The sequence below is a fragment of the Bubalus kerabau genome, chromosome 11 (genome assembly GCF_029407905.1).
Source record: "Bubalus kerabau isolate K-KA32 ecotype Philippines breed swamp buffalo chromosome 11, PCC_UOA_SB_1v2, whole genome shotgun sequence".
Taxonomy (NCBI): Eukaryota; Metazoa; Chordata; class Mammalia; order Artiodactyla; family Bovidae; genus Bubalus; species Bubalus kerabau.
This window is the reverse complement of record NC_073634.1, coordinates 78,937,423-78,946,441: the sequence shown is the minus strand read 5'-3', so window position 1 is coordinate 78,946,441 and position 9,019 is coordinate 78,937,423.

Below are 9,019 nucleotides of genomic sequence, written 5' to 3'. Positions count from 1 at the left end.
TGAGTAAAATGAATTGCCCTCCTTAAGGTGGGCTACCCTCACCCAATCAGTGGAAGGCCCAAATAGAACAGAAAGGCTGGCCCTTTATCAAGTAAGAAGAAACTCATACCTGACTGCTTGAGCTGGGACATCAGTCTTTTTCTGCCTTTGATTTTGAACAAAAGCAGGTTCTTCTTGGGTCTCAAGCATGCCAGTTTTAGGACTGGAACTTACCTGGTCCTCTGGCCTCCAGACACAGAGTGGGACTATGCCACGGGCCCTCCTGGGTCTCCAGGTTGACAACTATAAGGACTTCTTAGTTTCCATAATTATCTGAGCCAATTCCTTACAATAAATTGATAGATAAACAGGTAGATAGACATACCTGTTGGTTCTCTTTCTTGGGAAACTCTAATACAGTTACCATAGACCACAGATTGGGTGGCTTAACCAGCAGAAATTTATTCTCTCATAGCTCTGGAGGCTGGAAGCCCAAGATCAAGGTGTCAGCAAGTGTGGCTTCTCGTGGGGCCTCTTTCTTTGATTCACAGATGGCTTCCTTCTCTCTGTGTCCTCACGTGTCCTTTTCTCTGTGCACAAACATCCCTGGTATTTATCTTGTGTCCTGATCTCCTCTTTTTCTAGAGACACAAGTCAGATTGAATTGAACCCCACCCTAACAGCCTCGTTTTAACTTAATTACCTATTTAGAGGTTGTATCTCTGAATTCAGTCACATTCTGAGGTGCGAGGAGATAGGGCTTTTAGGATAAGAATTTTTAGGAGACACAATTAAGTCCTTAACACCATGGCCATTGCCTTAGCTTATGGAAATATTCTTCTATCATTTTTTCCTTCCTCCACTACTGCCACTTTCCATTCCATCAATGATTATTAAAGGGATTTTTCTAAAATCCAAATATGATCAGACATTATCTATTTCATTTGGCATCTTAAGTTCTTAATGCTTCATTGCTTATAGGGCACAACTGAAATTCTAGCCAGAAAATATCCAGATTTTCTGGGTGTCACCCTTAACTATCCATCTTTAGCTTCCTCTCTCATTGTTCTTTCTCATTTGCCCAACACCCTATTTGTAGCCATTCCAGACAACTCTCTGCAGAGATCATCCATCTTTTTGTTCAATTTAGAGGCTTTCTTAACCATATCCTTTGAGCTGTGCAGCCTCTCCTGAACACATACCTTCTGGCCATGGCTGCATAATTATCAGTGGATCTGAATCTTCCTTTCCAGACAGAATAAAACTTCAGCACTGCTTTGTGTCCAAATAAAAAGTTAATTAGTTAACCCATTAAATATTTTATGGGTACCTGCTTTAGATCCAGTCCTTTCTGAGGAACCAAGCTTCCCAGTCTATGTTGGGAGGCGAGAAATGTACATGACATAAAAGAACAATCGAATCCATATTCTCTTGGCCTTCTCCCAAAGATGGCCAACAGAGATAACTCATCTGCATCTATTGCTGAGGATTTGGTAGAATCAATGGTTTAAAATAAATTGAAACACATTGTCGAACAGAATAGCAATTCTTCTTCTGGCATAACACATACAACAAACCAGTAATAGCCTGCTCCTGCACTCTAAGATTTGCCACCTACAAATAGTCATATCCAGAAATAACACAAGTGTGACAGTCTAGACTCAGACCATCTATCAGGACAGTGATTTCAAAAGTTTAGTGTAGGTGGATTTATAAGACCAATAAGCTACCACTGCCATAATCTGTGATAAAGTAATATAGACCCCAAGGAAGCCTGGGTAGCTGAGGACATTGCATGCACATGGTTGTGTAGGTAGGGCTGATGTGCTTGGCCAAAGTCTACACACTGAAACTTACAGTACAACTTCAATACCTGAAGTTAAACTAGGCAGTTAAATGCCATCAGTCAATTTCTCCTTCCCTGTCAAAACAACAAGCCCCAGTATCACCGTTGTTAATTGTCCGAACAAGCTGCTTACATGAAGAAATCACACCATCACAAAAGAGATCCATAATGCCTTCCTTAGATTTCCAATTTTAATTTTTTTTTAAATGTTAAGGTCAGGCGAGTAACATTTCATCAAAAGGAAACAGTCTTTTCTGGGTGTTAACTGACCTAAATAAAGCAAGCAGGCACAGGAAAGGGGAATCTATAGGGAGAAAACATGCAAGAAGATTTAAAGAGGTGCTATTGGTTGGCTAAACACTCAATCAGCCTGCAAATGAGGGAGACTGGGATTCAATCCCTGGGTTGGGAAGATCCCCTGGAGAAGGGAACAGCTACCCACTCCATTATTCTGGCCTGGAGAATTCCATGGACAAAGGAGCCTGGCAAACTATAGTCAATGGGGTCGCAAAGAGTCGGACACGACTGAGCGACTTTCACTTATAAGGTGCAGAGAAGTGATGAAGGAGGGAGGAAAAAAATCTTAATAATAATTCCCAAGCTGTCAGCACAGAGCCCATAACTACCATATACAGAGAAAGTATGCAGACATGATATATTAATTTCTAGGCAAATGACCAGATCACATAGCTCTGGGTGTCCTAAAATATGAAGGCAGTGGTCGTCATAGCATTCTTGAAGTGGTAAGTCATGTATTGTTGCCCTGTTCAGGTGACATTGGTGGCGGCTAAAATGGGAATAATATCTCCAGAAAGTCCCCCATGGTCCAAATGATGGCAGTAACTGTGACTTTTTCTGGTCTCTGGCTCAGCTATGGGGTCTTTGTATTGAGCCTTCTGTTTTGAATGCATCCAGCCTTGAATATGAAATGATGGATCTCCTTAGATTTTAAGCCCCTAACACTCTATTCTATTAATAAATATTCATTTTCCTTTTCTCCCTCCAGTAGCATTTTCTCATCAATCATGACTGAAGTTGTAGCTCTGAAAGCCCTTTATCCATTACTGCACGTCTCTACATGATGCCGTGCATCCTTACAAAATTATGAAATTATTGAAGATTGGGCCCGAACCTTTTGTTTGGTGTTGTTTTTAATCGTCGCCGCATCTGTGTTTATTCCCCGAATGAAACCACTTTGTTATGTTTTTTTCTTCATTTTCTTCTAGTACATGTATAAATCACTCCATTGGCTTCTACTGTCTTGTAAAAATAAAAACGATCCCCAGATGTTCAAGAATTACTCAGGGACTATTCAGTGTTCAATATGTCAAAGCAGCCAAGACAGACAGTCAGGAAGAAGATTAGAATCAATGAAGAAAAATCCATCCTGGGCACAAGTTGTCCTGCTGCCAGCGCTGTCGGGGAAGGCCTGCTCACTCCGCACTCTCATTACTGGGAGAAAAAGTCTTCAAGCATGAGACCAGGGAGGAGGCTGCAATCTCTGCTGCCTGAGTTCTCAGGACAAATCCACAGTTTGCCAAAATGGATACTCCTAAGGAGTGGCTGTCTGCTTTAAAGATCTCCTTTACCCCCTCTGCTGCCTCCAGACGAGAACAGTTAGTGGCGTCACAGCAAGGAGCTCCGGATAACCCCAAAAGCTGGGATGCTGCGACCTCCACTTATTTCCTGCTGATCCACCGACATCAGAAGCTCTCTGCCTGGGGCAGGCTTTCTGCTTAGTTCAGCCACGCTTCTCATCCTTCCATCCAGAGCTGAATATCATCCTGTCTCCTCCAAACTCATTCCCAACTGGGGGACTTTAAAAGGTTTGACATCTGCCTGGATTTCAAATATGAAAAGTGGCCCAGGTGTTGATAGAGTTGATAATAATAGATGATGATGGCAAAAATGGGATCGATGAGCACCTCACCAATCTAATAGTCTGGGAGCACCTTCTGTGGGCCTGGCTCCATACTGGGCTGAACATTTGCAAAAGCATCTCTGAAAACCACGGGGTGCCTACAAGCATTGACGGCAAGAAAGAAGAGAGGCAAAGAAATTGAGGCAAATGACCCAACTTCATTCCTTTCTATGGAAAGATTGAAGACAAAAGGATAAAGGGGGAGCAGAGGATGAGATCGCTGGATAGCATCACCAACTCAATGGACATGAATTTGAGAAAACTCCAGGAGATAGCGGAAGACAGAGGAGTCTGGCGTGCTGCTGTCCGTGGGGTCACCAAGAGTCAGACATGACTTAGCGACTGAACAACAACCAAGTATTCCATTGTATACATGTAGCACAACTTCTTTACTCATTCCTCTGTCCGTGGGCATCTAGGCTGCTTCCATGTCCTGGCTGTTGTAAATAGTGCTGCAGTGAACATTAGGGTGCATGCGTCTTTTTGAATTATGGTTTTCTCACGCTATATACCAAGTAGTGGGATTTCTGGGTCATATGGTAGCACTGTTTTTAGGCTTTTAAGAAACCTCTATACTGTTCTCTTAGTGATTGTATCCATTTACATTCCCATTAACAGTGCAAGAGGGTTCTGTGGATAGATCTGGAGTTTGACACACAGAGTGAAATCAGTCAGAGAGAGAAAAATATTTTCATATATTAAAGCACATGTATAGAACCTAAAAAAATGATACAGATAAACCTATTTGCAGGTCAGAGATGGAAATGCAGACACAGAGAATGGGACGTGTGGACACAGTGAGGGGAACGGAGGGTGGGATGAATCGGGAGATAGGATTGACATATACACACTGCTATGTGTAAAATAGCTAGCTAGTGGGAAGCTGCAGTATAGCATAGGGAGCTCAGTTTGGTACTCTGCGATGACCTAGAGGGATGGGATGGGAGTGTGCGGCCGGGGAGGGAGACCATGAGGGAGGGGACATATATATATATATATATGCATATAGCTAATTCACTTCGTTGTACAGCAGAAACTAACACAACATTGTAAAGCAACTATTACCCAATAAATAAAAAAGAGAAGTTGGGCAGACTGACTCTGACAACAGTAAACACTTGGAGCAAACAGGCTTTGTCCTTCTCTTCCATGGAAGATCTAGGAATATGCTGGAAAAGATGTCTACTAATGCATGGCTAGACTCACATAATTGCAAAAGGAATCCCAGCCTCGGCATCTGTCTACATTGTCTCTAAAGGCTCTTCCAAAACGCTGATGCTGAGACCTCCTGGTCTGGAAGGGAAGTAAATTCAGTTCTTCAGGATGGAATATGGGGTCTGCTTGAACCTCCAACCCCAATCACAAACTCCAAACTCTTTAGAGCTGAGTGAAAAGGGAAATGTATCAAGTCAATCTCCTCATCCATATTAGGAAACCTGTGGCCTAGGCATGAGAAACTGGCCCAAAGTCACGCATTCAGGTGGACATGTGACCAGGGCTGGAAGCCATGCCTAAGGGTTTCCATATCTAGACTCTTCCTTCACACACCTTAAGTGGGGGTGATATGGGCAGTGCGTTCCTCCTTTCTACTGAAAGCTGAATGTTGGGTATAGCTTCCATCAGCTTGAGAAATAGAGCCAGGATGGTCTTAGGACCCAATTAGAAGACCCTGTGGTATACAGTCCTGAAGCACAAGGCTTTTAACAAAGATCTCCACAGCTGTGTCTCAGGAAGTGTCATCAATACCTACTGTGGTTTTGACTATCTGACTGGCAATCTTACCCTGGTTTCTTCATTTGTAAAATAATACAGAGACCCTCTGCTCTTGCAAAGATATTGGAAGATCAAATTAATTATTATGAGCACGTAGACGTTCACAAAAATTACTTTTCAATTTCACATTATGATTTTTAAAAAAACTGTTGTTATAATAACATGTCCAACAAATAAGACTAAATATTGGGAGAGTTTTTTTAAAAGATGACAAATTCAATATGAATAAAACAATTTAATACTGTAAAAGTTCCTAAAGCATTCCACAATTATGTTTGACATGCACAAATCTCCAATACCAGATCCCTCTGTGACAAGTTTCTGACATGCTTCCAGTCCACTATATCATGACCAACAAGTACAGGGAGTTGGTACCCTCCCCAGCCAATTATGAAGATGCCAGAAGAAAAAAAAGGAAACTTGCATATTTAAGAGAGGTGCTCAAAAGCTAAGCAAAATGTGTGTGAAATTTCTGGGGAGAGGGAACAGTGATGGTTAAGTTTGGGCTGTGGCCTAAAGTGGGCAGACCAGGGTTCAGTTGGGTGGTAGCTGGTATACCACTCTGAGTTCCAATATGGCCCCAACATATTATTTTCTGGCTTGCTTTAACCAAGGGCAGGAATGCAACTGTTTACATCTCCCCAGCCACCCTATTCCCATTATCACAGAGGGGGATACACTGGAAGGGAGTATTGGGGAAATCTCTGGAAAAGGTATAAAATATGCTTGAGCATTAATATCAACACCAGCATTTCCACATCACCAACAGGAAAACTCCAGGATCTAAGTTTTGCTTCTCCATTCTGATGGAACTAATCAGCCAAGGCAGCCGGTTGTCTGGAGGATATAAAAGGGAATCTCACAGGGAAAAGTGAGCCACCTGAAGTCAACATGGGCTATTTAAAAAAAAAAAAGACAAATGAAATATAGACAGAGGACAGACTATATACCAAAAGGAAGACAGTTAGGTCTTCAATCTGTTTAGAGTTTATTTTCTTAAAATATAAAAATGAGCTAATTTGTCTCAAAATTATAGACCATTAATCAAGAGATCTCTTGATTAATGGTCTATTCCTTCTACCCCTGATTTGTGATCTTGTGTCTGTCATATACAAAATTCAGATATATTAAAAAGAAACAGATTGTGAAAGGCAATACTATTAACAGAGGAAATATAGACAGGTGTTTACCTTATAGTGAGAAAGACTTTATTAAACAAAATTCACAATATATAAATCATGAGAGAAAAAAATGAAACCAAAAAAGATTGCTGTGCCTCAAATGCCACTCAGTGTGAAGGCAATAATAAGAACAACCTGGAAAATATTCATAAGGAATTACTACCTGGATATATGAAGCATTTCTGTAAATCATCTAGGAAAGATGAGAAACCCAATACAATATAGATAAAGGATAAGAATAGGTACCTCAGAGGGAATCCAAAAGGCTAATAATAGATGCTCAGACTTAGTAATCATTATTGTCATCATCTTATAAGCAAAATTAGATAGTAGGCAAAACTAATGTTGGAAATAGAAGTAGTCATAACTGCAGAGGCCTTTCTGGGAAGAATCTGGTAAAACTTAATGAAATTAAACATACACATAGACCATGATTCCCAATCATCCCATTCATTGGAAAAGCCCCTCTCCTGGGTCCATAGGAGACATTTGTGAGGGTTTCTGCACCCACTTTATTGTGACAGCACGAAGCTGGACCCAACCCAGCTGCCCACACCTACAGAATAGAAACACAAAATGTGCTGTAAGTCTAACACGAAACATCCCGCAGCAATTAGAAATCATCAACCAGTTTTGCATAGAATAACATGAGACTGTAAAGAGAGAAAGATTTAATTGCCCTCTGAATTGAAAGCACATCCTTTATATACACTGGTGAGAGTACCTAGGCAAGAAAGAAAACGGAGATTGCAGTTCAAAAGGAAAATAACTAAAATCAAATGAAACAAAAGAGGCACCTTGCATGAATACTGATGATATTGCATCTTCATTTCTGCATGCATTCACTTATTCATCTGGTAAATACATGTTGAGTGCCTGGTAAGCATACTAGGATTACCAAGGTAAAGTCCCGCCCTCAGGCAACTTCGTAAGAGTGAACTGAGAACAGAACTGATGACTGAGTAAATCAACTCTGGATTTCTATGATTCTAACATAAATTGGAAATCTCCTTGGAAGAAAAGCTATGACAAACCTAGACAGCATATTAAAAAGCAGAGACATTATGTTGCTGGCAAAGTTCCGTCTAATTAAAGCGATGGCTTTTCCAGTGGTCATGTATGGATGTGAGAATTGGACTGTAAAGGAGGCTGAGCACCAAAGAAGTGATGCTTTTGAACTGTGGTGTTGGAGAAGACTCTTGAGAGTCCCTTGGACTGCAAGGAGATCCAACCAATCAATCCTAAAGGAAATCAGTCCTGAATATTCATTGGAAGGACTGATGCTGAAGATGAAACGCCAAAACTTTGGCCACCTGATGTGAAGAACTGACTCATTGGAAAAACCCTGATGTTGGGAAAGATTGAAAGCAGGAGGAGAAAGGGATGACAGAGGATGAGATGGTTGGATGGCATCACCAACTCGATGGACATGAGTTTGAGTAAGCTCCAGGACTTGGTGATTAACAGGGAAGCCTGGTGTGCTGCAGTCCATGGGGTTGCAAAGAGTCGGACATGACTGAGCAACTAAACTGAACTGAACAGAAATTGAAATGGCAGTGAAAATTATGACATGATGGTACCGACATTATATTTGAAGAGACATAGCCTGAGTTTAATAATTCCCAAACTTCACTAGCATATATGTTTAAAGAAAGTGAATTTAGGCAAACTGTATTTTGGTGCTTGGTGTTTCCTCTGGAAGACATTTAAGACTGCCTGGGCTTCCCAGGTGGCTCAGAGGTAAAGAAACTACCTGCCAATACAGGAGACACAAAAGATGCAGGTTTGGTCCTGGGTTGGGAAGATCCCCTGGAGGAGGAAATGGCAACCCACACCAGTTATTCTTGCCTGGAGAATCCCATGGACAGAGGAGCCTGGTGGGCTACAGTCTGTGGGGTCGCAAAGAGTCAGACATGACTGAGCAACTGAGCACACACACGTGCATCATAGCAAAGAAATTCCCTGTGGGAGGACTTCAAGTTATCTGGTGCCCAGTAGCATTTCTCATGCCCTGCTCTGTCCCCTAGATGCACAAAGCAATTATATGGCAGATATAGAAAAGAAACAAAACACCATCTGATTAGTCCTATTTTCTTAGTTTATCACTCATTGGGTTTTTCTCCTGGAGCCTAAATACAGCCCAGCCTCCAGTGCTGTACTGGATTCTGTTTCCTGTGAAGGGATCTGCCCCTAATCCAGGTGACCAAAGGCAAAAAGCTGATTCCGTCTGAAAAGCGAGAGTGCTGGTTGGTGCAAAACGGGTGCTTCGCCCAAGTTCTTCCTACCCTGGGTCCTTCCTTCAAAGTTAATCAGAAGAAA